Genomic DNA, 27999 nt, shown 5'->3' on the forward strand with positions numbered 1-27999 from the left:
CATTAGCCTCGTGGGTCTGCACAATTAAATCTCAATAGCTCCTTCCAGGGGTTTGTGGGGCTCAATGAGGACAGTCGCTCTGGCACTCAGAAGAACCTTCCGGAACCTTCCTTTCCACATGCCCGCAGATCTCTCGCTGATTGCCCCTTCTGGCCTGCACCTAGCCAGACTGACTGCCCCTGAGGAGTGGGTCATGTTCCTGGCCACGGGGGAGCCCTCCTGGGCCCGAGGTGGTCCAGCCTCCAGTTGGGAAGAGCTGCTGGCCTATGAAGAGTGCACAAGCTGGCCACTGTTGTCACTTGCCTTTTGTGTGGCTGAAAAGAGAGTTCAACCCAAGTGTTGTGCTGTTTTATAACAGGAAAAAGGAAATGGCTTGCTTGGGTCTTTCCACACCCCTCCACACACACACATTAAGGATCAATCTAAGGACCCATTGGACATCATATGCTTTCAAAACCGTTTACTATTTTCTATTTTAAAAAATCGCAAATTTCAATTCATCTGATAATAAAATTAAGAACACAGAAGGATCTATATATAAAACCACAGTCTCCCTGGTGCTGTAAGCAGGGAAGGGCAGAAAGACATCAGGGAAGGGGACCATGCAGGTGTGAATGCAAAATGGCGGCCCGTTATACTGCAGCCAAGAGGACACACCAGGAATGTTTGGACAAGAAGACTGAGCTGTGTTTGAAGAGGCTTCATGTGGGTATTAGCAAAGCCCTTGAGGATTTTTTAAAATATTTATTTATTTTGGAGAGAAAGAGCACAAGAAGGGGAGGGGCAGAGAGAGAGGGGGACAAAGGATCTCATGCAGGCTCTGTGAAGACAGCAGAGAGTCTGATGTGGAGCTCTGACCCACAACCCTAGGATCATGACCTGAGCTGAAGTAGGATGCTTAACCAAGTGAGCCACCCTGGCGCCCCAAGCTCTTGAGGATTTTCGAGCCAAGAGGTGACATGTTGTGAGCATAGTTGGTACAACAGGATGTGTTGGGGGAAGGAGATAAGGCGAGGGCCCCATGAGCAGGCAGCAGTATAGTCGTAGTAGTAGCCAGGCGGGTGGAGTGCAGACTGGGTTGTGGCAACAGCAACGAGAGAGAAGATTCAGACTCCACTCCCTACCCCTTGAAGGAAGGGGCCTCTGCAGATGTCTATCTGGTGGGGAAGGAAGGAAGGACAGGAAGCAGCACCCACAGTGCCCAGGGTGAGTCATCTGTTATCCCAGGGCACCCCCGTCCATACATGGCATTGTAACTCTCCATGGCTTGTTCATCTCCCACATTTCTTGTAAAGGTTGCATAGCAACACCAGATACCCAATACCTAGCCCATGGAAGGTGCTAATGAATATACGTGTGGGATGAGTGAGAGTGGCTCAGACTTGCATGGAACCTTCAGAAGAGCCCATTTGTGGGAGCTAGGGCAACTTGTTTGTGAGGGAGCTACATTTCAGACAGTGTGGCCCCTTGGGTCTTCCTGCACCCCAACAAGTTTCCAGCTGCCCTTCTTCATGATGCTTTGCCCTGGCTCTTCCCATCTGATGCAGGTCCCATGACAACACAAGACCAGCCTGGGCTCAGCCCTGCTCACCACTGATGGCCATTGTGGCCAGATTTGTGAAGGGTCTAGTGTGTGCTAGACCCAGGTGCCGTGACATACATCATCTCATCTAATTTCATCTCACCTTTATGGGGGATCCTTTAAAAGAGTTATAATCCCATTTATCAGAGATAGGAACTGGGGCCCAGAAAAGGTCAGTAGCTCGCTCAAGACTACACAAGGAGACACAATGAGGCCGAATCACTATGCTGTGAAGAGCTTGAGGCCAAGACTGCATTGTGCTCACTGCCCCACACCCTACCCACACTATGCAATTTTGAGTATTTGTTGAATGAATGCATGAAAAGAGATTCTTTTGACTCCAAATCTTGAATACATTGCCTCCATTGCCTCATCTGGAAATAGTATGAACCTCACAGGCTTGGTGTGAAGTCAAAAATGGGTCCTAGCAATACGTTTGGTAAACAGAGGGATATGTAAGCCCTTTTCTCTCAAAAGCCTCCAAGTCCCAGACCGCAGATAATGCTTACAGATATCATTTTCAAGATGTTTGGCCTTCAGGGCTCAGTCTCATCCGGCCTCATTTGTGGGTCTGCTCTGATACCTAAAGCTGCACTGACACTTACTACCAGGCAAACAGCAAACCTCCCATGAGAAGCTGAACAAACTTTCTTTAAGGAGTGTCCAACGCCTGCTTCTGACTCTCGGCCACCACCTGCCCCGACCACACCTCTCGGCTCTTCCCCAACCCCGTTCAGCAGCCCTTTGTCAAGGAACTCAGAAGGGAGCAGTTAACTGAAGGGGACATCTTTGTGGCCAGAATAAGTTAGCATCGGGGCTGGGTCTCCACCAGCCCTGCTCAAGTTTCAGCTGCCGTGGCCACACAGAGCAGGCCTTGTTCGCTCATGAAAGTTCTAGTCTGTTTTGTTCCAGGGACATGAAGGCTCAGCAGGGCCTTTGTGGCCAAAGAAACCTCCTGGACAATAGGGCCACCCTCCTCCAAAGTGCTTGCCCCACCTTGGAGGGAGGGCCTAGGCTCGCCAGCCGCTGGCTGCCCAGCACTTGTGGATGTGGAAAGTTCCATGAAGCCCGGGAGAAACAGAGGACTCAGGTCTCTACTGGGCCAGGTTCCTTTTTAGGCCAAGTCACAACCTGAGGGCAAGCGGCCTTGTGCCAATGACAACCGTATCCCCTGGGGGACAAGATGGGCAATCTAAAGCCAGTTGAGCTGTCTCACTCAGAAGCTGCCTTTTCCTGCAGCTAATGACCCCTCTTCATCTAAAGTGCCGAGACTATTCTATGATGAAACACAGAGGGCGCAGTGGGGAAAGGTAAGGGTGAAATTTAATGAGCATTTACTGATGCCAAATGGTATGGGAAGTGTTTTAATGACAGTTAATATGTATTAAGCGCCTACTATGTCCCAGACATTCTGGTAAGCAATTTATATGTATTATTTCATTCTTGGTTCCCAACAGTCTTACAAAGAGGGAAGGCATATTATCATCCTTATTTCACAGATGACAATGCTGAGATTCAGAGAGGCTAAGTGACGTGCCTGAGGTCTGCAAGTGGTGAGCTAGGATTTAAATGTGGGATTTGAATCTATGTCTGTGCTACAGAGTGGTCTATATTCCTTTTCTTTTTTTTTTTTTTAAAGTTTATTTATTTATTTTAAGAGAGAGAGAGACAGAGTAAGCGGGGAAGAGGTAGAGAGAGGTAGAGACAGAATCCCAAGCAGTCTCCATGCTGTCGATGTAGAGCCTTAAGCAGGGCTCAAACTCACAAACCATGAGACTGTGACCTGAGCCAAGATCAAGCGTCAGATGTTTAACCGACTGAGCCGCGCAGGTGCTCTTATATTCTTTTTCTTTATTGATGTGCAACTAACATACAATGTACCACAACTGATCATTTTCGGGATCTATGAGACTGTCACCACTCAAGTTGGTGAACATATTCATTTGCTCAAAAGTTCCTTTGTGCCTCTTTGTAGCACCTTCACCCTATCCCCCAGCAACCACAGATCTGTTCTCACCATGTATTCGTTTGCAATTCCTAGGATGTACAATTCCCAGAGCCATACAGTATATACTTTTTTTTCACATGTGGGTTCTTTCACTTGGTATAATCATTTTAAGATTCACTCGTGTTGTTGCATACATCACTAATCTGTTCCTTTTGATTGGCAAATAGTGTTCCATTGCATAGATACACCAGAGTTTGTTTGTACATTTCTCTGCTGGTGGACATTGGGGTCTGACTAGTTTCTGGCTGTTAGGAATAAAGCTGTTATGAACATATGTATACAAATCTTGTATAGACACATGCTTTCATTTTTCTTGGGTGGAAACCTGGGAATAAAATGACTAGATTGTATGGTAGGTTATATATTTAAACATTTTAAGATATGGCCAACTGTTTTCCAAAGTGGTTATAGCGTTTTACATTTCCACCAATGGTATATGAAGATTCCAATTGCTCCAACCCTCTATCGACATTGGTGTGATCAGTCTTTAATGTTAGCCTTTCTAATAGGTGTGCTGTGTAGTGAAACCTCATCTTTTCATGTGCTTATTTGCTATCACATACTTTCTTTGCTGAAATGCCCATTCGAATCTATTGCCCACATTTTTACTGAGTTGTTTGAGTTCTTATGATTAAGTTTTGAGAGTTCTTAATATATGCTAAATACAAGACCTTTATCAGATATAGGATTTGCAAATCTTTTCTCCCAGGCTGTGGCTTGTCTTTTCACTCTCTTAACAACTTCAGAAGAGCAGAAGTTATAAATTTTGATAATGCCTCATTTATCAATTTGTTCTTTTATGGATGGTACTTTAGTTGTCATATCCAATAAATGCTTGCCTACTTCAAGATTGCAAAGATTTTTTTCCTTTGTTTTCTTCTAGAAATTTTATAGTTATGGTTTTCACAGTTATGTCTCACTCTCCTGCCCAAACACAAGCAATGACTCTCAATGCCACTAATATTATGTTAACTCATGGGGTTGTGGATATTTAGAGTAGAAAGAGACCTTAGACATCATGTATAAAAAAACAGTAAAGAAGCCATGTTGAACACTCTTGTTTCTGATGTGAGAGCTAATTGTCAAGGAGAGGAAATGACTTTGATGCAAAAAGATCTGTAACTCCACCTGTCTTAGGAATTCTGGTTTTGTTTTATTTAGTTTTGAGCTTAATGGCAGGATTTGTATTGCAATCCCAGCCTAATACTTTTCCCTCTAAAACTGTAAAAGAGTCACTCTGTCCTTCAAGGCTCTCCTCACTTGCATTCCAGCCCACTTTCTGTCTTTCCACCAAACTGCAGGCAGCTGGTGTCCATACCAGCAGGACCTTTGCTGACCTCTGTGCCTTGGTTCCTGCTGGTCCCTCTGTCAATGGTGAAAGCTCCTTTTTCTCTTTGCATCTATTTCTTCCTGAAATACCTTCACTCCTATCACTTGAGGCTGATCTTAAATACCACCTCTTCCATTAAACCATCCCTGATTCCTCCCGATAGGCATTAAGTTCTTGGTTCACCACTCCAAGTTCCCACCATCCTGGGTCTGATATGAAAAATACACTGAAAGGAATTAGAGCAGATTATTGATTACAGAGGAGATTAGTGAGTTTGATGACATAGCAACAGAACACCAAATGAAAGCCAAATCTGAACCCAGAGATAAAAAGAGAACAGGAAAAAATAAACACACCATCAATGAGTTGTGAGACAGCTCCAAGTGGCCTAATATACATGTAATTGGGTCACAGAAGAAGAGAGGGTGCTCAAGAAAATACTGAAGAAATAATGGCTAAAGTTTTTGTATATTAAATTAAAAAAACTATGTACCCTCAGATCAAAGGTCAACAAACCCCCAAGCACAAGAAATTTGTAAAGAAAAGTACAAGGCATATCCTAATCAAATAGCTTAAAACCAGTGGTAGAAAGAAAAAAAAAACAAATTAAAGCAGTTAGGGGGGAAAAAAGGCCCAGTTTGTAAAAAAAGGAACAAAAAATGACAGCAGACATCACATAGAAAACAATGCAAGTCAGAAGAAAGTGAAGGAACATCTTTACAGTTCTGAAAAAGAAAACCAACTTGGAATTCTATACCCAGAGAAAGTATCTTTCAAAAAAGAAAGTGTAATAAAGACTTCTTGAAACGTATAAAAGCTGAAAGGACTCAGCAGCAGCAGGATGACACTATACAAAATATCAAGGGAGATGGATGAAAAAGGGCACGAGGTGGGCATCAGGATCTACAGAAAGGAATGGAAAACACCAGAAGGACAAACATGGGTAAGTGCACATAATTTTTCAAAATTACTTAAATCCCTTTCATAGATGATTTAAAAAAAAAGAATTGCCAGCTTTTCAATGTATTGGAGAATTTGTAACATATGTTGAAGTAAATGTACAATGGGAGAGCATAAAATGGCAGTGTTCTCTGTAAGGTTCTTATGTTATGCATGCAGTATAATATCATTTGAGTGAAAGATGTTCACCATAAACCCAAAGCTAACATTAAACATCAAAACAAAGAGGTATAGCTAATATGTTGATAAAGGAAATAAAATGGAATAATAAACTGTATTCAATTATTTCCAAAAAAGGAGGAAAAGGGGAACAAAAAGTCAGTCAGACAAGTAGAAAATATCAAGATGACAGATTTAAATGGCAAGATTTAAGCTCAACTTATCAATAACCACATTCAATGAAAATGGTCTAAATTCCTGAATTCAAAGGCAATATATAAACAAATATTTTAGACTTTGAGCAATTGATAAGTCTGGGTGAAATGTACATGAAATTATTGTCACTTTTCTTGTAATCTTTCTGTAAACACGGGTAGAGGTATGCTCTGGAAAGAACACTGGGCAGGGAATCAAGGGACCTGATTCCATTTCTACCATGTATTTGACTTGACTTTTCTGAGACTCCGGTTTCTGAAATGGGCATGACAAACCATACATCATCGAGTGATTATAAGAATACATTGTCAAGTCATGGGTGCTCCATGAAAGCCATCTGAAACCTGCAAGCTGAAGCAGAGAAGAACCTTGTCTCTTGAGCCAAGGCTAAGTTCAGGCCAGAACCAGGATGCTGCCAGGCACAGGCGATGCTAAGCTCCTGGCCCATCTGCTGTGCTTGCCCACCTCCAGGGCATCCTTTCTGATGGCTTTATCTGGGAACCATTCGAATGCGGACCACACCAATGCTCCTCCCCTCCCCCACACCAACACCGAGGGTGGGTATGTCCAGCCACCGACAAAGCATGACCCCCATGTTGGTCCCATCAGCTTCATTCCACAGTGATGGTCAGGCCGTGACCCTTATCGTTTCACACTTGGACCATGGTGAAACACTCGTAAAGCTCACCCAGCCTCCGCTTCTAGTCTGACTTCCAGCTCCTCATGTCCAAATTCACTCTCCACTCCATATTGTGGTCAAGATGATCTTTTAATAAAGAAATTCTGATTATGCCTTCTCTTGCTCAAAATTCTTCAATGGCTTCCCATCACCCTCAGGCTAAACTCAGCTTGTCACAAGGTAACCCAAACGTAACTCTTTTTTTTAAATTTATTAAAAATGTTTGATTATTTTTGAGAGAGACCACACACAAGTGGGGCAGGGACAAAGAAAGAAGGGGAGAGAGGTTCCAGAGCAGGGTCCACATGCTGACATCAGAGAGCCTGACGTGGGGCTTGAACTCTCGAACTTGAGATCATGACCGAAGCTGAAGTCAGACGCTTAATTGACTGAGCTATCCAGGCACCCCTGGAACGTGACTCTTTAACAATCTCATCATCCAGCTTTCCTCCCTTGACAAAGACACAGACTCGGTTCTAATAACCCAGGCCAGCTGCTGCTACCGAACTCCCATGTGATGTTTTGTGAGCACCTGTTATGCACCCTGCTAGGTGCATTTCACTGTAAGCTTTCCCAGCCTTCACAACAATTAAGTAAGAGCTTACTAGGCCAAAGGGAAGATATGATGGTTCATGTTTTGAAGGATTTCTTCAGCTCAGCTCACATGCCTCTTCTTTCACAGAGCCCATCTAGGTTGGATCTGCTCTCTTCTTGCTCCTTTTCAGAGAGCTGGTTGTCTAAAGTTATTTCTTGACCTGGATCCAGGATTATTACTCTCTTCCTCAAGTCTACCCCGAACCAAACAGTGTGAGCCTCTCGAGCTGAGGGCGCACGTTCTGTTCATCTCTGTTTCCCCAGGCCAGGAGTCGGAACTGAATGGAACGGAACTTGATGCCTGTTGACAGCTCCTTCCAGGGCTTCTTGTGAGCCTGCGCAGATTTAGCACCTTGCCTGCCCCCCAAGTTTCCAGCTTTTAGGGAGTCCAGTGACAGGGTCTGGGGTGTTGCTAGCATGTGTCTTGGAGGGAAGTGCAGCAAAGGCCTCAAGACAAGGGGAATGTTCCCAAGATTTTGGGGGCTGTAGGGCATCTGGGTCCCCACATGGAGGCCCCTGTGGTGCTGGTCTCTGCTATGTCCCTCTGCCTTTAGTGGGCAGTGTCTCTTGACACCCAGGAAATTGGGATCCTTCCTGTGTGTCCAGAAGAGAGGGCGGGGCTCGCTGGGAGCCAGACTCTGAATTGGGGCAAGCAGGAGATCCAGAGACCCCGTCACTGACCCAGCTGGGCAGCAGAGACAAAGACTCTCCAGCCTCTTGGCCAAGGATGTCACGTGGGGCAACACGGTCCAAAACTTAGAGCTCAAGAGAGGGGTATGCAGGCTTGTTGTGATCATGGAAAGGGCCGATTCCGTGAGAGCCCTGGGGTTAGGGTGAGGGGCAGAGACTGAAGTGAATGCAGGGACAAGAAGGTGAAATGGAGAATTCTCATGATGGGAACAGTCATTTTGGCTGGTGTGTGTGTGTGTGTGTGTGTGTGTGTGTGTGTGTTCCCTTGGAAAGGGGGGTTGGCAGTCGTGATCCTGTGTGTGTGTTTGTGTATGTGTGGCTTCATAAGCAATGAAGTTCATTATACTTCTTCCAGGATGGACTGGATATGGCAGATTGGAGGGAGCCTGCCCCCAGACACTCTCCACAGTCTCAAGCAAGTCCCCTCCCATCTTGGGGCTCAGTTTCCTCACCTGTGCATGAGGAAGTCGAACACCCAGCTCTGGCATGCTTATTTTGGTCACCCATTTTAAGCTCCCTTAGATCTCCCAACCCTCAGAAGACTTGCACACCAGTCTTTAGGTATGCAAAAGGGGTGGGGTGCCCCATAGCAGAGTGTAGCCAGAGGGAGGTACCCCTCCCCTCTCTGTCTGCCCTGAGCAGGTGTCAGGCAGGAGAATGGACCAGACTCAGGACTGGAATAAACCAGGTGTATTCTGGTGGGGTGGAGGGAATCCTGACGTTTCTGGACGGTGGGAGGGAAGGGGGAGGTATGGTGAGGCATGGAGGACAGCTGTCAACTTCTCTGGATGTAGCACCTAACCCCGTGCATTGCCCCTGGCTTAGAGACAGCCCTCCTGTCCTCAGCGTGCTCAAGGCAGGACAGTGGAGCCAGGTAGCACACTGGTACTGCAAGTACCCCAAGAGACATGTGACCCGTTCTGTACCTTCACAGGGTTGACCCCAATGCTGGCGCAGGGACGGGCATGCCCAAGTTAGGGCAGAGCTGAGACAAGTCCACACCGGGCTGTATTGTAAGCAGGCCCTGCAGGGCAAGCACATAGCAGGCTGGTTTCAAATGCCAAGGGAAGTTTTCAAAATCATGAGGCTTAAGACAAGCGAAGCTACCGTGTGTGCTGGGAGTCAGAAGAGCGCTCCCCCTTGCAGGAGGTGATGCTGGAGGGGTCGCAGGGGGACTTGTGGGAGGCTGGGAATCTTCAGGTTCTTGACCCACTTGTATAGGGGTGTGGTCATTTGTGGAAATCCAATATGCTATAGAGATGATGTGTGCGTTCTGCTTCAATCAAAATAGTTCTTTTAAAAGAATGAACTGAAAAGAGAGGAAAGGAAGCACGTGGCTCGGAGGCCGTGTTCAGCACCCCCACCCCCGGGGGCATGCAGTGGGAGAGGGCTCACGCGGCTAACTCCCCCAGCTGTCCCCCTGGGAGGGGGAGAGGGGGATGTCGCTGGGCCGGCCGCCCGCACATATTGGCAGAGCAAACACACGGGCCTCCCCGCGACACTGGCCCCTCTGTGTACACAGGGTGTTAGGCCAGCCTCCACCGAGTTGCACTTCATGGTGACAAAGACAACAATGCCACCATCTCGTAACTGTCAACAGCATCGCCGCACTCAAGTCTTTGGTCCAATATTTGCAGAGGCCCGAGGAGCCATGTCTACTCTGCAATATTGACTTCGATTCCCCACTTTCGGGAAAACTTGGAGGACCGGGTCCCGCCTGCCCACCTGCCCCAGCCACGGGCGGGATGTGGGGGAGGGTGGGGTCTTAGAAGACCCGCCCTGTTGGTTTCCAGGCTGTTGTCCCTGTGGCCTGGGAAGCAGGCCGTGGCCCAGAGTCAGGGGTTTCCTGCAGCCGGTGTAACTGAGAGACCCGCAGAGGACGCAGTGGCCAACCCCGAGCATGAACTTCACAGTCTTCGACCCAAGTTTCCAGAAATGGCAATGAGAAAGGTTTTCTGGGTTTTTTTTTTTTGTTTTTTTGTTTTTGTTTTTTTTTCCTGATGAAGTTTTCTTTTTCATAACTGGGTGAAACCCTGAACGGTGCCAAACATGTTAACCTCTGGTTCAGGGTTTTACGTCCCCCCGCCTCCCCATAACTTCAGACTGAGACACTTTCCCATTGATGAACACAAGAGACTACTTTCCAGAAGCTTGGCCTCCTTTGTGAGCTCGGGGCCCCAGCAGCGGCCGTGCCCTGTGACCTCCCGGCTCCCAGCCTTGCCGTCAGCTGGAGAGAGAGGGGCCCGCCTGCGTCAGCTGGACAAACGAGGGCCTGAGACTGCTTTCCACGAGGCGCTGACCCCTCACTGCAGGTGCCTGTCCCCAGGGCAGCCTTGCTGCCTGGTCGGGTGGCCACTTGCTTGGACATCTCTGCTCTCTCTGGGTGACTTTTTTTCCCATTTGCTCGGAAGAGACTCCTTGCCCTGCCCGCTCTCTGCCTCCAGGGCCCACACATTCAGCGAGGCCTCCAATAACCATTAATTTAGCCAATTTCCTGGGCCACACCGTCCCCCCGGGGACCCCACTTTGGTGGGCAGCAGCGGAACAAGACCCCCTGCTGTTTGCCTTCCCTTTTAATTACACGGGACAAGCTTCCTCAGGCTGACTTTGGGAGGCAAGCCCTGGGCCGGCCTGGCTGCCCTCACGAAACAATGCACACATGTTCCGGAGAATTCCCTCCTCGCCTAATCCGGGCAGGGAAGAAAAGGGCTTTTCTTCTTGTTGTCAAAGGGGGTCTTCGATGCTAAGATACCATTTTGTGTCTCAAGTCATGTCACGGGACTTCTGCCTCGGCCTCGCTGCCTGCTCTTTAGAAATGAAAGACACAGTCCTTGCTTCACCTCAGGACAAGTGCCCCCCACCCTGCCCTCCTCTGAAAATAAAGGGGGTTGGGGGCCCAGGGAAGCAGGAAAAGCTCCCAACTCCCACTGTTCCTTTCTCATCCTGGCAACCTCGGCTTTCTGGACTATTTGCCCAAAGGATGAGTAGGGGAGGGCTGAGCCTCACCTGCTGATCTCAAGGGTCATGAATATTCTTATAATCCCCTGGCAAGAAGGGCCCTTTCATTAGAGGAGAAGGCCCTGGCGGCCTGAGGGCCTGGCCTCCCCCTCTTACCACCTCCTACCACCCGCTCACTCGCCTCCTGCCTGCTCTCCTGCTCCTCGGCCTCTGGGCCCGGCTAGTTTCTCTACTCGAGGCACAGGTTGGATGGAGAGCCAGATTTTCATAACGCATTGTTATGCTTCTCCCCTCACTGCTCCGTGTTCCTATTCTACAGACGAAGCAAAGGGAGTAACAAAGAAACTCCAGATACACAGCGTGCTGCTTAGAAGGGAGTGGGTTTCAGTACACGGGGGAGGACAAACTCACGGCATCCCTGGTCGTTGAATGTACTCATGTTGATACCTTTTACTTTTATTTGACAAAGGGATTGGAGGGAGCTTTTGGAAATACCAAAGATCTACAAAAATTCAGATGGAGAAATCAAAGATAATTGGGGCAAACTGGAACCAAGGCAGGGAGAGCTTAATACCACAGACAAGTAAACGTAAGTTTTCATTCGGGAGTGAGGATAAGCTAAGAATTTAACTTCGGGCTCATCAGCAGCCAAAGAAAAGGGAGAAAAATGATCCATAGACAGTCACAGCATACCAGTGGCTCCCTGACACTGAGGGCAGAAAGGCTTTATCAATATGAGTTCTTAAACAAACAAAAATTCCTGTGTGCTGCATTAAACACGTCATCCCTAATATAACGGTATCCTTAAGCTGTGCTTTAAAATGTTTTAATGTGCAACTCACACACCAACTATCACTGACATTTGCTAGACTGCTTTCTAACATTTGGCAATGATTTAAAATATATCTTGAGTTGAGGCTAGGAAACTAAGAGGTAATTCTCTGGGGAGTGCATTGATCGCTTCAGATATTTTAAACAAAGAGTCTGATCCTGTAGCTAAGCCTCATAGTACAAAGCAGTGCTTTTCAAAGTTTTAATCTCTTAAAAATTATTGAGTGCCCCAAAGAAAATTATCTTTAGGTGCGTTATGTGTATTGATATTTAGTATTTGATATAATATTTGATATTGGTGTATTTGAAATTGAAACAGGAGAGCCTGGGTGGCTTAGTCAGTTAAGCGTTGGACTCTTGATATCAACTCAGGTCATGATCTCATGGTTTGCGAGTTCAAGCCCCACTTTGGGTCTATGCCTGCTTGGGATTCTCTCCCTCTTGCCCTTCCTCTCTGCCCCTCCCTCACTTGCACTGCCTCTCTCTCTCTCTCTCTCTCTCCTGAAAATAAGCTTAAAAAATGTAAAAAAGATTTAAAATATATACAAATTAATTAATTAAAATAATAAAACAGTTTCATGTTAACATAAATTACATTTCTTATAAAACTCAAAAAGTATAGCAATAACATTAGCTTTCTTTACATTTTTAGCAATTCTCTTTAACGTCTGGCTTGAGAGAAGATAACTGGATTCTTAGGTTTACTTCCACATTCACTCTATTACAATATATTGTTTTGGTTGAGGCATATGAAGAAAACTTGGTCTCACACAGTGATGTAATTAGAAAAGAGAAGGAGAATGTAATAGCTTTTCCAGGTAATTGTGAATCTCCATGGATACTATAGCAACACTTGACAAAAGGTTAGTTGAGATGTGGAATCTGAAGCCATAGCCATGAACTTTTCATACGCTGTGATGTAAAATCCATTGGTCTACCTTCCCCTGGAAGGGGTCTTTCCCCATGTTCAATTTGCTCCCATTGTGCAATAGCCATATGGAAATTACTGGTTTCCTTGGTTTTGTGGATCTTCCGATGCATTTCTTTTTACAATATCAAAAAGATACATTCATCTAAGTCATGGGAATAAGAGACACAGCATAGGGAAAGTAGTCAATGTCATTGTAATAAGGGTGCGTGGTGACAGACGGTAGCTACACTTGTGGTGAGCACAGTATAGAGAAGTTGAATCCCTATGTTGTATATCTGAAACTAATGTAATATTGCATATCAACTATACTAAAAAAACCTTGCTAAAATAAAAGCATGCTTCTAAAAATTAAAAAAAAAAGGGAGACCCCTTAGGTGGCGCAGTCAGTTAAGCATCCAAATCCTGCTCAGGTCGTGATCTTGTGGGTTAAGAATTTAAGCCCCGTTTTGGGTTCTGTGCCGACAGCTCAGAGACTGGAGTCTGCTTCAGATTCTGTATCTCTCTCTTTCTCTGCTCCTTTCAAGCTCATGCTCTGTTTCTCTCTCTCTCAAAATAAATAAACATAAAAAATAAATTAAAAAAGGTACATTCATCAAAATACCATCCACCTTACAGAAAATTATTGACAAGTTGTCAAGCTCATTATATTTTTCCAGGATTCCGACTTTTGCTTAAATGTATCACCTTTATTATTGACAATGAATATAACAGAGTTGTTGGCCTTGAAATGGCAGGCTCACCTTGTTTATTTTTGAGAAAACGTCTCCCATAGGACTACGTTTGGATTACCATAGTTCATCAGTCATTCTAAGCAAAATAGTGTTCCTCGAAATCAAATAACTGCACAGGTATTCTTCTCCATGATGACCTTCCTATTTTGGGGTGCTGAGTGTTTTATGTGAACCTCCTAATTTATCACACAGAGCATTTCAAAGATTTAATAAAACTAAAAATCAACAAAACAATAGCCGCACAAATTAATAAATGACTGATTTTTGTTATTTCATCGAGCCATGTACTAAGTAGAACTGGTGTCTTCTTTTCTCTAAACGGTGAGTGCATGGCGGGGAAGACCGCATGATACACGCGAGCCCAGGCTGATGCCATCGCCCCGATCTGTGCTCTGCAGCATTATCCACCATGACTTTCGCACCACCAGTGGATAGCAACCTGGTGAAAGGGCTATCATTATAAAGTTGTGTTGACCTTGTGAGCACTGAAAGGGTCTTGAAGACCCCCAGGGTCCACAGGCCAGCTTTGGCCAACCGCGGTGCTGAGGCAGAGCTGGCATCCAAGAAGGCGGTGACTGGACGAGAGACTCTCGAGACGCCAAAGCAGAAAGGGCAAAGATTTCCTTCTGAAAATGCTTTCTGTGTTGAGTGCAGCTCTAACAGCTCAAAGAATTATGAGTGCATCCTGTGCTGAAGTAATAAAGAGTTCGGAAGTTTAGTGCTAGAATCAGATGATGCGACTGAGGTTAGATAAGCACTTAAAACATGTCAATAACTGAATTCTACTCATTGAATCACAATGCAATTGATATGTTTTGAAGATCAAATGAGATGATAGCTCTGAAAGCTATGACCTGAGCTGAAATCAAGAGTTGAATGCTTAACCTACAGAATCACCGAAGTTTTATTTTCTATTTTTTAAAAAATATTTTTAATGTTTGTTTATTTTTGAGAGAGACATAATGTGAGCAGGGGAGGGGCAGAGAGAGAGAGGGAGACATAGAATCTGAAGTTGTCTTCAGGCTCTGAGCTGTCAGCCCAGAGCCCAATGTGGGGCCTGAACCCACGAACTGCAAGATCATGACCTGAGCTGATGCTGGCCACCTAACTGACTGAACCACCTGGGAGCCCCTATTTTGTTTAAGGGTAGTTTTATTTATAAGAGGCAGTTTTATATAAAAATAGAATCAAAGTTTTCACAAATTTCAGCATTACAAAGACCTTTAGTGAATATCCAATCAAACCCTCTATTTTATGAGAAAATTAAGACCAAAGATGAAAAAGACTTTCTAAGTTACAACAAATTCTGATTATGGGTCCATTTTTTTGCCAATTGAAGTGAAAAGTTAATTGTTTATACCAGAGAGCAAATGGAAGGAGAGGTCAGACACACACATGCACATGTGCATGCACACATACACACGTGCATGTACACATGCACTCACATAGAAACTTGATGTTAAGTTTGTTTGTAACTCGGTGTCTACATACTGTATGTTTTATAGACACAATCAATTTACTCATTTAAACAGTTTTTCCATCTATGTGATGTGCTAAGTGTTAGGGATATGGGAATAAAGAACACACAGTCCCTTCCCTGAGGTTTTCCAGTCTTGTGAAGAAACGTGTGAGTGGATCAGCACCCCCAGGACCCGCTGCTGTGTTAGGATAGGCATGTGCTTAAGGCGCATTGAACTCGGGTGGGAGACGGGGGTGGGGGGCGAGGGGGAGGAAGGGGTCACAGAAGTTCCCCAGAGGAAGTGGCGCTGGCTAGATTGAGGTCCCCAGGGGAGTGGGACGGTCACCAGAGCAGGCAGGCCATTGCAGACTGAGCAGTGCAGGCAGGAAGGCGGCATTCTGGGGCTCTAGCCAGAGATGTGGGGTGAGGGGCAGGCTTAGGTTTGCTGTTAGAGAGGGTGGGCAGGTCCTTTATCAGGAGGAGTTGTGAGCTCAAGATTTTGAACTTTACTTTGAAAGCTATCTGGAGACAGTTTTAATTAAGTGATCACATTTGCATGTTAGACACAGCACTCAGGCAAGAGTGTGGAGGATGGACGGGGGAGAGGCGACAATGAAGGTCCGTGGTGGCAGTGGTGTGAGATATGGAGGCCCGCTGGGATGTGCAGAAGTCATAGGATGGCGACACAAGACAGCAAGATGAAAACTATAGGAATCAGCCATTGGGTTTGTGGCCTGTATCCAGGAAAGAGAGATTCCTACTTGTCTGTCTCGTGTACCTGTCAGTGTCTGTCACCAAAGGTGACCTGTGGAGCAAGGACAGGCTTAACAGGAAGTACTGGTTGCATGGTGGACAGGCTGAGTGCACGGTCGGTGGGACATGCGAGTGAGCAGCTGGAGATGGGAGGTTGGGGGCATGGAGACAGGACCTGGCCGGAGCCAGAGAGGACAGTCACCTGCAGACATGGCAGGGAGTTGACCAGCCAGGGAGAACGTGAGACTGAGGAAAGTGCACTGAAGGGGCGCTCAGGAAACACCACCTCTTAGGAAGGTCTGCCAACAGTACGCACGATCAGCTGCCAGGAAACCAGGAGAAAGTGGAGTCGTGCAAGTACAGAAGCCAAAGAAATAGGGGTTTACAGAGAGAGAGAGAGGGAGAGAGGGAGAAACGGGTGTCACAGCCTCAAGGGGTCAAGCTAAGTAAGGATAAGAGTGGCTGGGGATCCGCAAGTGGGGTCAGGGGTGGCCTCAGTGAGGGGTGTGTGCGGGAGGCGCCCGGCTGGTTGAAGAAAACACGAGCTGGGAGTGAGCTGAACAGTGAACGGCAGGGGATTTTCTTCTGAGGAACTTGGCCATGAATGAAAGGCTGAACCGTGCACACTTTACAGACGTACAGGCTTCACAGAAGGCACCAATTTATTTCTCCATCCTGGGAATCAAGGGTGTTTTCAAAGTTCAATTGCCTTATTTCCGAATAAGTATATCCCGAGTACCCTGAGCCATAAGGGTGGTGTAAAAATGAGAATAAAGGAGTGGCGCCTGGGTGGCTCAGTCGGTTGAGTGTCCGGCTTCGGCTCAGGTCATGATCTCATGGTTCATGGGTTTGAACCCGGTGTTGGGCTCTGTGCTGACAGCTAGCTCAGAGCCTGGAGCCTGCTTCAGATTCTGTATCTCCCCCTCTAGCTGACCCTCCCTTGCTCGCGCTCTCTCTGTCTCTCAAAAATAAATAAAAAAACATTGAAAAACTTTACCAAAAAATGAGAGTAAAGGAAAGAAAACCACTCAGTAACAAAGCACCGCACAGAATCATCTATAAGACTGCACATCCCAGCTTCCTTACCTGCGCGTGGTGGCTCAAGCAGAGCCTGGAAAGCAGGGCCATTAGTAGATAATAAGGCAATCCCTTTTCTGCCTGGTCGTTGAACCCAAGGTTCACACAGCTCGCACCGTGCCCTCCCTCAGGCAGCCAATCAATAGTCTCTTTGGAAACCTACTTTGGATTGACGTCTCGTCTCTTTGTTCTTCAGTGTTCCAGTGCAGACTGGCCCAGGCTCGTGCCCTTTGCCCCTGGCAGGGAGGAGCTGCCCGATGTGAGCTGATTCGGTGGCAGTCAGGGGTCTCCCAGGATGGGGCTGCCTGGTTCCCAAGGACTTGGGTGTGGAGCCCAGGCACCAGGGAACCAGCAAAACTGCTTCTATTTGCAAACATTCCCAAGGAAGCAGGACCCCTCTTCCCCAACGGCTGCCAAAGGCCAGCCTTCTGAATGCACCACCTCTTAGAGTTTCTCTGACGTCCTTTGGTGATATGACGTCTTTCTCGTGCATTCTTCGGTGCGAGGCGGGCCACTTATGGTCGAGGAACGATTTATAATATAGGGTGGTGGTGAAGTGCGAAGACCAGGAATGAGATTTCCGGGGTGGAAGTCCCAGCTTTGCCACTTACAAGCTAAGCAACATCTGACGACGTCCCCTGCCTTTTTCCCCCTCTGTAAAATGGGGAGAATAACAGTATTTCTCAGGGTTGTGGGCATTAACAACAGTCACATAGATTAAGTGCTTACAATGCAAACACTCAGAATATGTTACCCGTCATTATTTAGGGCTCAAGACAGAAACATCCTCTGCCTGGTTTGGGGGCAAGTATTAGAACACTTCTCACTTAAAAAAGAATGTAACCTGGAAAATATCTTGCCTGATTCAGTAGGATGATGGTGCGTTTTCCCTTGGTTTCTCTAGATGCCAAGTTTAATCAGTGGCAGGAGCTGGAAGAAACCTGTGGGAATATCCAGGTCATTGTCCGTTCACACATCTGGTCTGGAGAGGAAGTGGCTCTAACGAGGTCCACTTGTCGTGTGGGTGGCAGAGCATGATTAATCAGAGGCATGAGTCTTGTGCCTCGTGGGCGTGTGCTCTGCGTTTGCCCCTCTGAAGGTACAAACGCCGGTTTGAACTCGGTGTGTGCGCCTACGTCATAGCCTTCCCCTTCTCAGCAGCCTCCTTCTTTCCTGATAGAATTTCTCCAAATAGGATGGCTTTCTCTGGAACCAGCAATGAATGCTTTGGTACAAATCCAGGAAATATACACATATACACACCCAGTAGACGAGTGACTCTCCCTTAGGGTAACGTACCCTTCAGGTAGTGAGCTGATTTTATTCAAGCTGAGCAGCAAATAGAAAATAATTACCAGAATTTTGGACTACTTCTTCCTCCATAAACCTTAAAAATAGAATGTGCTCTGAATACTCAGGATTCACTTAAAAGGTGTCAAGGTGTCATACGGGCCACTTTCCCCAGCTCAAGTTCACCGGTGTGACTTGAAAACGTTTGACGTTGAGAACAAAAAACTTTTATATAAATGTGGGCATCCTTCCAACTTGCGAGCCTTGGAACGTCAGGGAACCTCTCTGAACAGGCTTTGACCCACTGGTACAATGTTGATGCTGCCTATGTCAGGAAGTAAGAGTAAGTAAGGTAAACTGCCTGAAATATAGTTAATAAATGGGATTTTCTCTTCTGTCCAACTTCATCAGAGATGAAGTTCAAGCTCCATTCATCTAAATGAAGCTGGAAAATCCCTACATCAGTAAGCATGAGCAGAAATCACGTGGTCTTCAGAAGCTCTTAGTAGTATTGTCACTCAGGTCCACGGAGGCCAGTGGTGGACAGGACACTGCAGTTCAAATGAGACTTTTCCCATGGTGACCCACCGTTGGGCGGGATGCTGGTTCCATCTGACTCAATACGGGTTAAGATTTTTAAATTAGCTGCTCACATTTAAAAGGAGGGAGGTTTCCTATAAATATCCAGATCCTCTACTTCTTTTATAAAATGCCTGACTTTGGAGGGACTGAATTTGTGGCCTGATTTCCATCTTCTGGGAATGGAAACAGTATGGTAGTTCCCCCCCTGCAAAACAGCAGGGGGTACATTCCAAGACCCCTGGTGGATGCCTGACTGCAGGTAGCACAGAACCCTAAGATAACATAGATACTAAGTTCTGTCCTCTACCTGTGATATAGTTTATAAATTAAACACAATAACAATAACCAATAAACCAATAAACACAACCATCAATAAACAACAATAACAATAGTAAAATAGAACAATTATAACAATATACTGTAATAAGTTATGTGAATGTGGTCTTCTTTCTCCCTCTTAAAATATCTTCCTGGACTGGCGATGGGATAAGACGCCTACGTGATGGGGTGAGGGAGGTGAGTGGTGTAGGTACCGGGACATGGCGTTAGGGTACTACTGGCTTGAGGACGCCTCGGAGGGAGGACCATCCGGCTCCAGGCGGAGGTTGCCCCTGGGTCACTCTAATCTCAGATAACGGACTATACACCTTGTACTTGCCTGGCAATCAGGAAAGGAGGTTTCTAGCCCTGCCACTAGGGCTTGAACAGCTTATTTCTTCTCTCTGAACCTCTTCTTTTTCTTTTTTGCAAAACATGAGCTACCATTGTTCTAAACCCGTTATTTCACTTGCTAGATAAACAAAGGAAAGCTGAGGGTAAAAAAGTGATAGAAATCCTCTAGAAATCACACCATACTCAATACAGTTAGCCAGGTAGTGGAAGGCTTTAAAAATGCTTCTGAATATACGTATCTGGTTGCAGAGAAGATTATCTGAACTACAGGCATTAACAACAAAAGCCATGGTAGTTCAGGAAGAGGAAAGATATTTTTTACAGGAGAACTACTCTATTTTATATACAGGAAGAGCTTGGCTTTCCACTCCCAGATGGTAAACCTGCAGATGTGCTGCACATGCGTCTGTTCTAGAAACCTCCGTTGCCACATTCTCCGCTGGTAGTTGTGAGGAGGTTGGTTGAGCATGCCACGCCTGGTCCGTGGGGGCTTTCTGCTCGGTTGGCTTCAGACAAAGTTACCATTAACTCCCCAACCTGCAAGAAAATTATTTAACACAAAGGATTCCAAAATGTCCTCCTCTCCCCCTACAAGCCTGCAAACAAATGGTACAGGAATGAGGTCAGAAAGGAATCCCCCGCCTACCAGGCCTCTGAATTCATTTACCTACCTCAGAGCCCATTCAGGGAGAGGGGTGGACCCGGGGAACAAGAGATGCTCGGAGGCCAAGTGGAGTTTGGGGGTCGAGCGCTACATTACAAGATTTGACAGGCCTTTGCCAGCCTTCAGCTTCTTTGTGTCTGTCACATAATAGAGAAACACAAACTGAGCAGCACACGATCTGTGGTTACACCCTTGGACAGAGCACACTCTTTGCAAATGCTAATAGTATTGTAGCATCCTGTCACCCGGGAACACAAAAAAGGATGTTGATTTTCACATGAACCAGAACAGGCCCATTGTACACAAGTTTGTGACCAACTTGTACTATCTGCACATCAAAAGCCCGGCCAATCATAGGCTACACAGCTGGTGAATTGCACCGATGGGGGTGCCAACGGAGAGCAAGATCCAAATGCCCAATCCGTCCATACAGTGACAAACACAGCATTTTTGACGTGAATGAAACTACAGTCTCACGATCCTGGCTCAGTTAAGACCACGGCGATTGGCAAGTATAATTAGCGAGAACGTAAATGTCTTGGATGTTTAAAGAGAGAAATCTGAATGTATGAGCAGTTTTGCTGGTGCTGAGAGCCCCCAATATGGCAGAGGTAGTGGAGGGTGGGGGTGCTCAATTAAACGTTCATATTAAGGACGATCCGATACACGAAAGGATAAACTCCTGAGAAAGTTGGTGAGAAAAGTATCTATTTCCATGCCTATAGTCCTGAAAAACTAGAAACTCTTTGGCCGAGAAAGTTATATTTATGATAGCCTTAAAAATGAATTTAGTTAAAATTGTAAATGCTTCTGCTAATAGACTTTCTTTCAAGTGTTAAATTTATTAGAAATGGAAAGGCAGTCAGATTTTGGGAATATAAATTTTCAACCAAGGTTTTCAAAACGGGTAAAAATAATTCTGGATCTGAATAGTTGGGCTAACTCAAAAATATTTAGAGACTTAGCATAGGTAAGATGGAAAAATTAACATGATTAACATGTTGAGGAAAAATCACAAGGAACTCATTTTTATTCCTGAGATTTGAGGTCTGGGGCCGACATGAGATTAGAGCCCCCTGAATCGCAGTATCACCTTGTCCCCCACGACCCTGTAGGGACCCCCATTCATACAGTGCAGTAACAGCTTCATATAATTAGGGTTAGTCCTGGTACATTTCCTAGGTGTGTCAGTTTCCAGTGTACTCCTAATTTCATAAAAAAGTTTACTGTTCTAAAAGTATTTAGAGACAGCCTATTTTGCAAAGTGCACACAGGTTTGTATCCAGACTTGTTTTCAAATTTAGACTTTGCTACTCCTAAGAGTGACCTTGGGCAAGTTACTTATAACTTCTCTGAGCAACTTCCTCATCCATAAAATGGAAATAATACCGCCTGTGATGATGAATGCAAAACACAAGACATACTGGCTCCTTTGCTGTAGACTCAAGTTCTTTTCTTAACTCCAAATTTAAAAGAAAAACCAAAAATATTCACGGGGCCAATCTTTGGCAAGGTGAGATACTGCCCATTAAAAAGGCTTCAGGAGTTTCTAGACAGATCCCAAAATGCTAATGGCCAGTGACAGTCCACTTCTCTGCTGTGCGCTCAGGCCTGCAAAGGCCCTTATGATGGGCCCTTAGTAAGGAGTGTTACATCTGCCCCTCTTTCCCAATGCACCCCAGGTGCCTCCTCCTGTTAGTGCTGCTCAAGGAAGCAGGTTCCCTGTTGTCATTGGGTGTATGCTGTGTTCTTAAGGCACAGATAAGGCGGGTACAAGGGTGGGAACTTCCCACCTAAGCCCTCTAGATAAATACATCTCCTGATGGAGAAGTAGTAAGCACTGCACTTTGTTAATGATGGGTGACCATTTCCATGTTAGGACCTATGGAAAAGAGAGATTCAAAGAAAATGGAATGCAGGAAAATGGACAGGTTAATTCCTTAAGTTGAGAAGTCAGTTATTTTCAGCATTCCCTGCAGTTTAAGTAAAGAAACAGGTGAAGGTCTCGAGTTCCCTTTGACAGGAGAGCGGCATATCGATTTGTCGAGAGTGGAAGTTTTGCTGGCACGTAATTGTCTAGTAATCCTTATTTAATGAAGTTAAATGAGAACAGAGACGTGTCCTGAGGTTTTACTCCTGCAAAAGATCCTGTGTGTCTTCCTCAAATGGGCATATCATCTAGTATTTGTGAAGGCCAAGGGCATATTCTATAAACGAAGAGGTAGGTCAGTGTCAGTAGTCCAGGCAGTATTGCTTCACGATGACTTGGCTACTTCTCAGAACAACTTGAGGGAAGCAAGGAGATGAAGTCAGCCTACTCTCTACATTCTTTCTCACAAGTGCTAGGGGTCTCACGAGCTTCCAGCAAGCACCGGGTCATGTAAACCACGATCGTATCTTCTGACCAGTGGATAGAATTCTAATTTCCATGTTGTTGCTCTGTGACTTAGTCACTCCAAAAGTAAGCCGCAGAACGGATATGCTGCTTCAAACATTAAGTAGTGTGCCCTGTATTTGTAGCACGGCCGTTAGGTCTTCCTGCGGGAGGCAGCTGACAGCGTCACGCCATGGTGACTGGGTCCACAGTGGGGCCCCGTGCTCACCGGCTTTAAGAAACAGGATTGGGGCGCCTCCACTGAGCGTCCAGCTCTTGATATCAGCTCAGGTCCCATCAGCTGGAGCCCCACATCAGGCTCTGCGCTGAGCGTGGAGCCTGCTTAAGACTCTCTCCCTCTCTGTCCTTCTCCCTCACTCTCATGTGCTCTAAAAAATTTAAAAAACAACTCCCCACCCCGATTTTTGAATTTTCTCAAATACCTGGACAGGATTCAGGCCAACACCTGGACTAATTCATTAAAAACAAAACAGGTTAAGAATTCTTTCCCACAAAGAATGGACACGGATTTAAAAACATTTAAAAGTTATTTCTTCCTCAGTGACCTGACCCCAAATGAGCCTCAGCACTGGTCCTACAGAGCATGAATGGAACTCAAGGCTCTTGGGGAGTGATCATATACTCGCTTTCCATTTTCAAGCTTGCAGTAACTCAATTCTATGGTTTCAAGATGCATATTTAATCCAGTGCCTTATAATGTGCCTTTTCCTTACCCTTACTTTATAAAACTGTGAAGATCAGTTCTTTTTTCTTTTTTTAAATGTTTGTTTGTTTTTGAAGGAGAAAGAGAGAGAGAGAGAGAGCATGAGCCAGGCAGAGCAGAGAGGGAGACACAGAATCCGAAGCAAGCTCCAGGCTGAGCTGTCAGCACAGAGCCTGACGCAGGGCTCCAACTCATGAGCAGCGAGATCATGCTCTGAGCCGAAGTCGGCCGCTTAATGGACTGAGCCACCCAGGTGCCCCTAAAACTGTTGTCAGGGTAAAGATCACTCACATTTCAATGTTCCTGATAATATTCTGCATTTTAATCTTTGACAATTTTTGTTGTACTCATCTTTTCTACATCTATCTGCTTAGGTTAATATGTGCAGGAAGTGACCATTTTAGTTAGCACAAATTGGGTATGCTTGGTTATTTTAAAGCATGTTTTGTAATACGATTAAAATACATCTGTATTACTTACAAGCAAATGATAGCTACCTTCACTTGGATAAAGAGAATTTTTTACACACCTGAAACTAACATTAAGATGTCAACTATACTTCAATTAAAAAAACAATTTTTTAAGTTACTAATTCTTCAACTGGAAGCAAGAGAAGAAAACAAATTATTAAATTCTTCAAGCTTTTAAAAAAATTTAATGTTTATTTATTTTTGAGAGGCAGAGAGAGACAGCGTGAGCAGGGGAAAGTCAGAGAGGGAGATACAGACTCCGAAGACAGGCTCCAGGCTCTGACACGGGGCTGGAAGCCATGAACTGCGAGACCATGACCTGAGCTGAGGTGGGACACTTAAATGACTGACTGAGCCACCCAGGCACCCCCTTTTCAAGCTTTTTTGATACATGAGATTTTGAATTTGAAGTGTACAAAGGATAAAAAATTAACACGAGCTACTTTTTGGGCCTCATACTAAGACCTGTTAACAGCGATAAGTAAAGTAAAATACACGTGAACATGATTGAAACATATTCTTCTCTATAAACCTTCCAAAGGAATTCAGAGTCTCTTGACATTTATTCACCAGAAATAAGCCCTACTCCGGCCACCAGGTACTACTTATTGAAGCAATCATAACTTTGAGTCTCTCCTGGGTTTGACTACTGCCAGCCATATAAATCTTGCAGAAGAGAAGGCACACCTACGCTCTGCCTGATTTTATGTATCACATGATCAACAAGTATTTAATGAGCATCTTTATGTTTCCAGGAAGAAAACAAAAATGATTAATGAGTGTTCATCATAACGTGGTAGACAGAAGTCAGAGATCCTTACGCTGCCTTCCTCTTCTAAGATTTAGGTATGACTTTTTAGTTAGTCTCCTGTATAAAGGAACATGCTAGCATCATTAATGAAAACGATGGCCATGGCAGCAAAATCCAATTAAAAGACATTTTTAATGAGTTTTATCAAAGAAAATACCAAAATGTTTGACAAGTATCAAGATATGATAAAAAGGCATTATTTGACCATAATTACAGCTGTAAAATGTGAAGCATGTGAAATGTTAAGTATTCAGAGAAGAACCACATTAAGAGGCGTGTTAGACCAGAAATTTGGTTATATTGCAAAGGTCTCGTTCTCTCTCAGCCCCTCGTTAATACAGAGAAAACTTAAAAGATACTCTCCAAGACAGAATTAGAACATGATTTAAATTACTTTAATTACTAATCTACACAATCTACACAAATGACCTTAGATGAAGCACAGGCAAAATATAAACCGCAGTAACATCTGCATGTAGTGGGAAGGTTTTAAAAAAGGATACAGAGTTCATTCACAGCAAACAAGTAAAAACAAGGTTAAGTTTTAACTATTTAAACACAGAGCCATGATCATCCAAAAGTGAGTATATTTGCAAGCACATCCCTATATTGCTAAAGAACCATGAAAATATAGCAAACATGAGCTTCGAGGATGGAGATAAAAAGCATCATTTTGATCCCTCTTACTGGAAAACTAAAACATCGTACTTTTTTCTGCAGATAAATACATCTAAAATAAGTAGACATCAGATTATAAGCTAGCTAAGGAATTTATCGTTTAAGCCTACACTCTGACTCTCTTCATCATATGTAAAATTCCCAAATTGTAAGGCTAGGAAGCACTGCTCTCTGCAATGTCCCCTCCTCATTTTTTTACACTATTTATTTGTACTTGGAGGCTAAATTATTTGTGGGAAGGAGTCCATTGGAGTAAAGCCTGAAAAGGGGGGATAATACAAAGAGGAGAGAATACAGTTAAGCTACTACGAAAGGCTGATCACAACGCCTGTAGCCAGAGCCCCACTGACTCAGCGGAGAGGGAGCGAGAGACCCTTGTTTCCTCCTGGGCACTGCCTACCGAGTATGGCTTTCTAAAACGTATGCCCTGACCGGGTACAGTTTAGATCTAATCCATTTACAGCTGTTCAGTCTTCCATACAGAGCTTTGTTCATGCTATTCTTTGCAAATTCTGACGTGAAAAAATAAAGGATTCCTGGTCTACTTAGAATTTAACTCCTGTATGCTGAATTTCTGAAGCGATCTGTTTACATTTGAATCATTTGTCAGACACAACACACAGGGTTTACTGTTGAGAGTCCGAATTTTATTTTTTCTTTTAATAACATCTGAATCAACCTAGCTTTCAAGGATAAAAAAATAAAAACAAGGCATGCTTAGAATGAGATCAGCTAAAAAGGAAAAAAAAAATGTAGCTCACGAAAGAAAGAAGTCATATTACTGTGGGAATGTGGGGATGTCTGGACTCTTATTTGGGATTTTTATCATCTATTTATATGTTTAAATTACAGATACTGATCTCAGAGAAATGAAGATACCCCATCCCCATTTCTTAAACTTATACAAAGGGATGTGATAAAAAGACTGACTGAACATCAGCCTTTTGCTTGAGAAAAATCTACAGAAACACAGTTGAGGGCATTTCTCCCGCCCCCATCTGTAGCACATACAAATAACACAGTCGTATTTCTTTAGAAATAATTACGTAGTTGTAAAGTGGTTGTGTTTTACAACTACAAAAATAATGATTATATGGTGTCTGCTTCAATGCGGGGTCGTCACTAAGCACTGATTAGAGATAGCTAGTGAGGTCACCTTTACATTCGGCATGGACACCGGGGCAGCGGGCACTCTACTCCCTTGCTGTTCCCCTACTGGCCCTAGAGCTGAAAGACACGTGAAATGTTCTAGACTCCTCACCCATCAAGTAACAATGTGCACTGCTATCAGCTGTTTAAAACTGGGTCTACGTTTCTCATCAAACAGTATACAACAAATACACACTGAACTCTTGATTTCCGAAGTATTTTACAATAGCCTTCCAATCTTGTATATTAAGTGTCAGCAGATGTTGAGAGAAATCACAATGAAGAATACATTGAATGCTATATCAGGGGGAAAAAAAAACTAGGGCAAGGGAACTGTTAACAAAACATAATTCAAAAAAAAAAAAAAACCCTGTAAAGTTAACTGTAAAATAAAAACTGTCAAACAATGGGCATTTTTATTAGAATAATAAAGGCTTAATGAAATGGAAGCAAGGAGCAGAGATAAGTGACAAAGACATTTGAAGTAAAAAATGGTATACTTCTTTGCTTTAAAGTCCTTTAGCCAATAAAAAATATTTATGACACACACACAAATGCTGTGAAGGTATTGTCCCTGACCTACAATGAATCCAATTTTATGTTTCTCTTTATAAGCTCAGCTAAGAGGGAGATGGTCAACATTATTCTGTTGACAGAATTTCTACTTAAAATGCAGTCTTATGAAAGAGCCTTTTCCTGCTGCCTACCTGAAATGCTTGGCAGTCTAAATAAAACTAGTCAACTGATTATTCTTTATCTTCCCTATCCTGTGTCTCAACCCAACAGCTCTGTCAACAGGTAACCCCCTCCCCCCTCGTTAACCGAAAACCTGGCTCGCCTACACCACATCCCAAATGAATGAATTTCAAATGGACACAGAAAGTACAAAAACATCCCTGGAAGCAAACGGGTGACTTGCTGCTGACTTAGCTCCTAAGGCTACTCTCTAAGTGTCAACGATGGTTGAGAACTCATGCACTGCATGTGCATGGAATTGCTGCAGTCCAAATTGACCCATTTGAGGTGTTCTTCTGTTTATGAGTTCTCTTTCACATGATAAATGTAGACCAAATTTTCATAATCAGACAGTTTCTGGATAAAGATCATTACAGACACAGACAACAACTTAGCGGCTTACTATCGCTTTATATACAGTGGATAGCTTTACACAACACCTGGCATTTTTTCCCCAGAGAAGAAACGGACACTGAGTAACATCAGCTAACGAATTAGGTGAACGAGTGCCACCACAAATGGGACAAGCAGGAGAGCAAGTTTCTTATCTTCAAGGGCTCAACCTGATGGCCATACCACTTGTATTATCTCAATTTACTTTAATATGATAAAATAGGATTTTAATGGCATTTCCACTCTTTTTGGATTCAAAAGGCAATTAATGGTCAAAGTGCCTCTACTACGCGTAAATTATTTTTATCCCGTGACTTTATTTCATGTTTAGAAAGGTGGAATAGCAGAAGGAAAAAAAGGCAGGACGAAAGACTTTGGAGTTTTCTTTCTTCACATGTATGCAGAGGTGACTATATTATGAGTAGGATTCTGTAAAAATAAACACATTTAATAAATTAAGGTATGGGGAGACAAATGCAAAATTTCTAAATAAATGTTA

The 27999-nt window shown here is 44.4% G+C and overlaps 1 protein-coding gene across 5 annotated transcripts in view; it reads right to left on the bottom strand.

Annotated features, from left to right (window-relative positions):
* Positions 1 to 24658: 24658 nt before the first annotated feature.
* Positions 24659 to 27999, bottom strand: part of OPA1 (OPA1 mitochondrial dynamin like GTPase) — an 86934-nt gene continuing 83593 nt past the window's right edge. For all 5 annotated transcript variants that reach the window (XM_029939625.1, XM_029939621.1, XM_029939622.1 and 2 more), the window contains one exon: positions 24659 to 27929. The gene's annotated coding sequence lies outside the window, so the exon portion shown is untranslated. The remainder of the gene's footprint in view (positions 27930 to 27999) is intronic.

This window comes from Suricata suricatta, chromosome 5 (genome assembly GCF_006229205.1).
Source record: "Suricata suricatta isolate VVHF042 chromosome 5, meerkat_22Aug2017_6uvM2_HiC, whole genome shotgun sequence".
NCBI lineage: Eukaryota > Metazoa > Chordata > Mammalia > Carnivora > Herpestidae > Suricata > Suricata suricatta.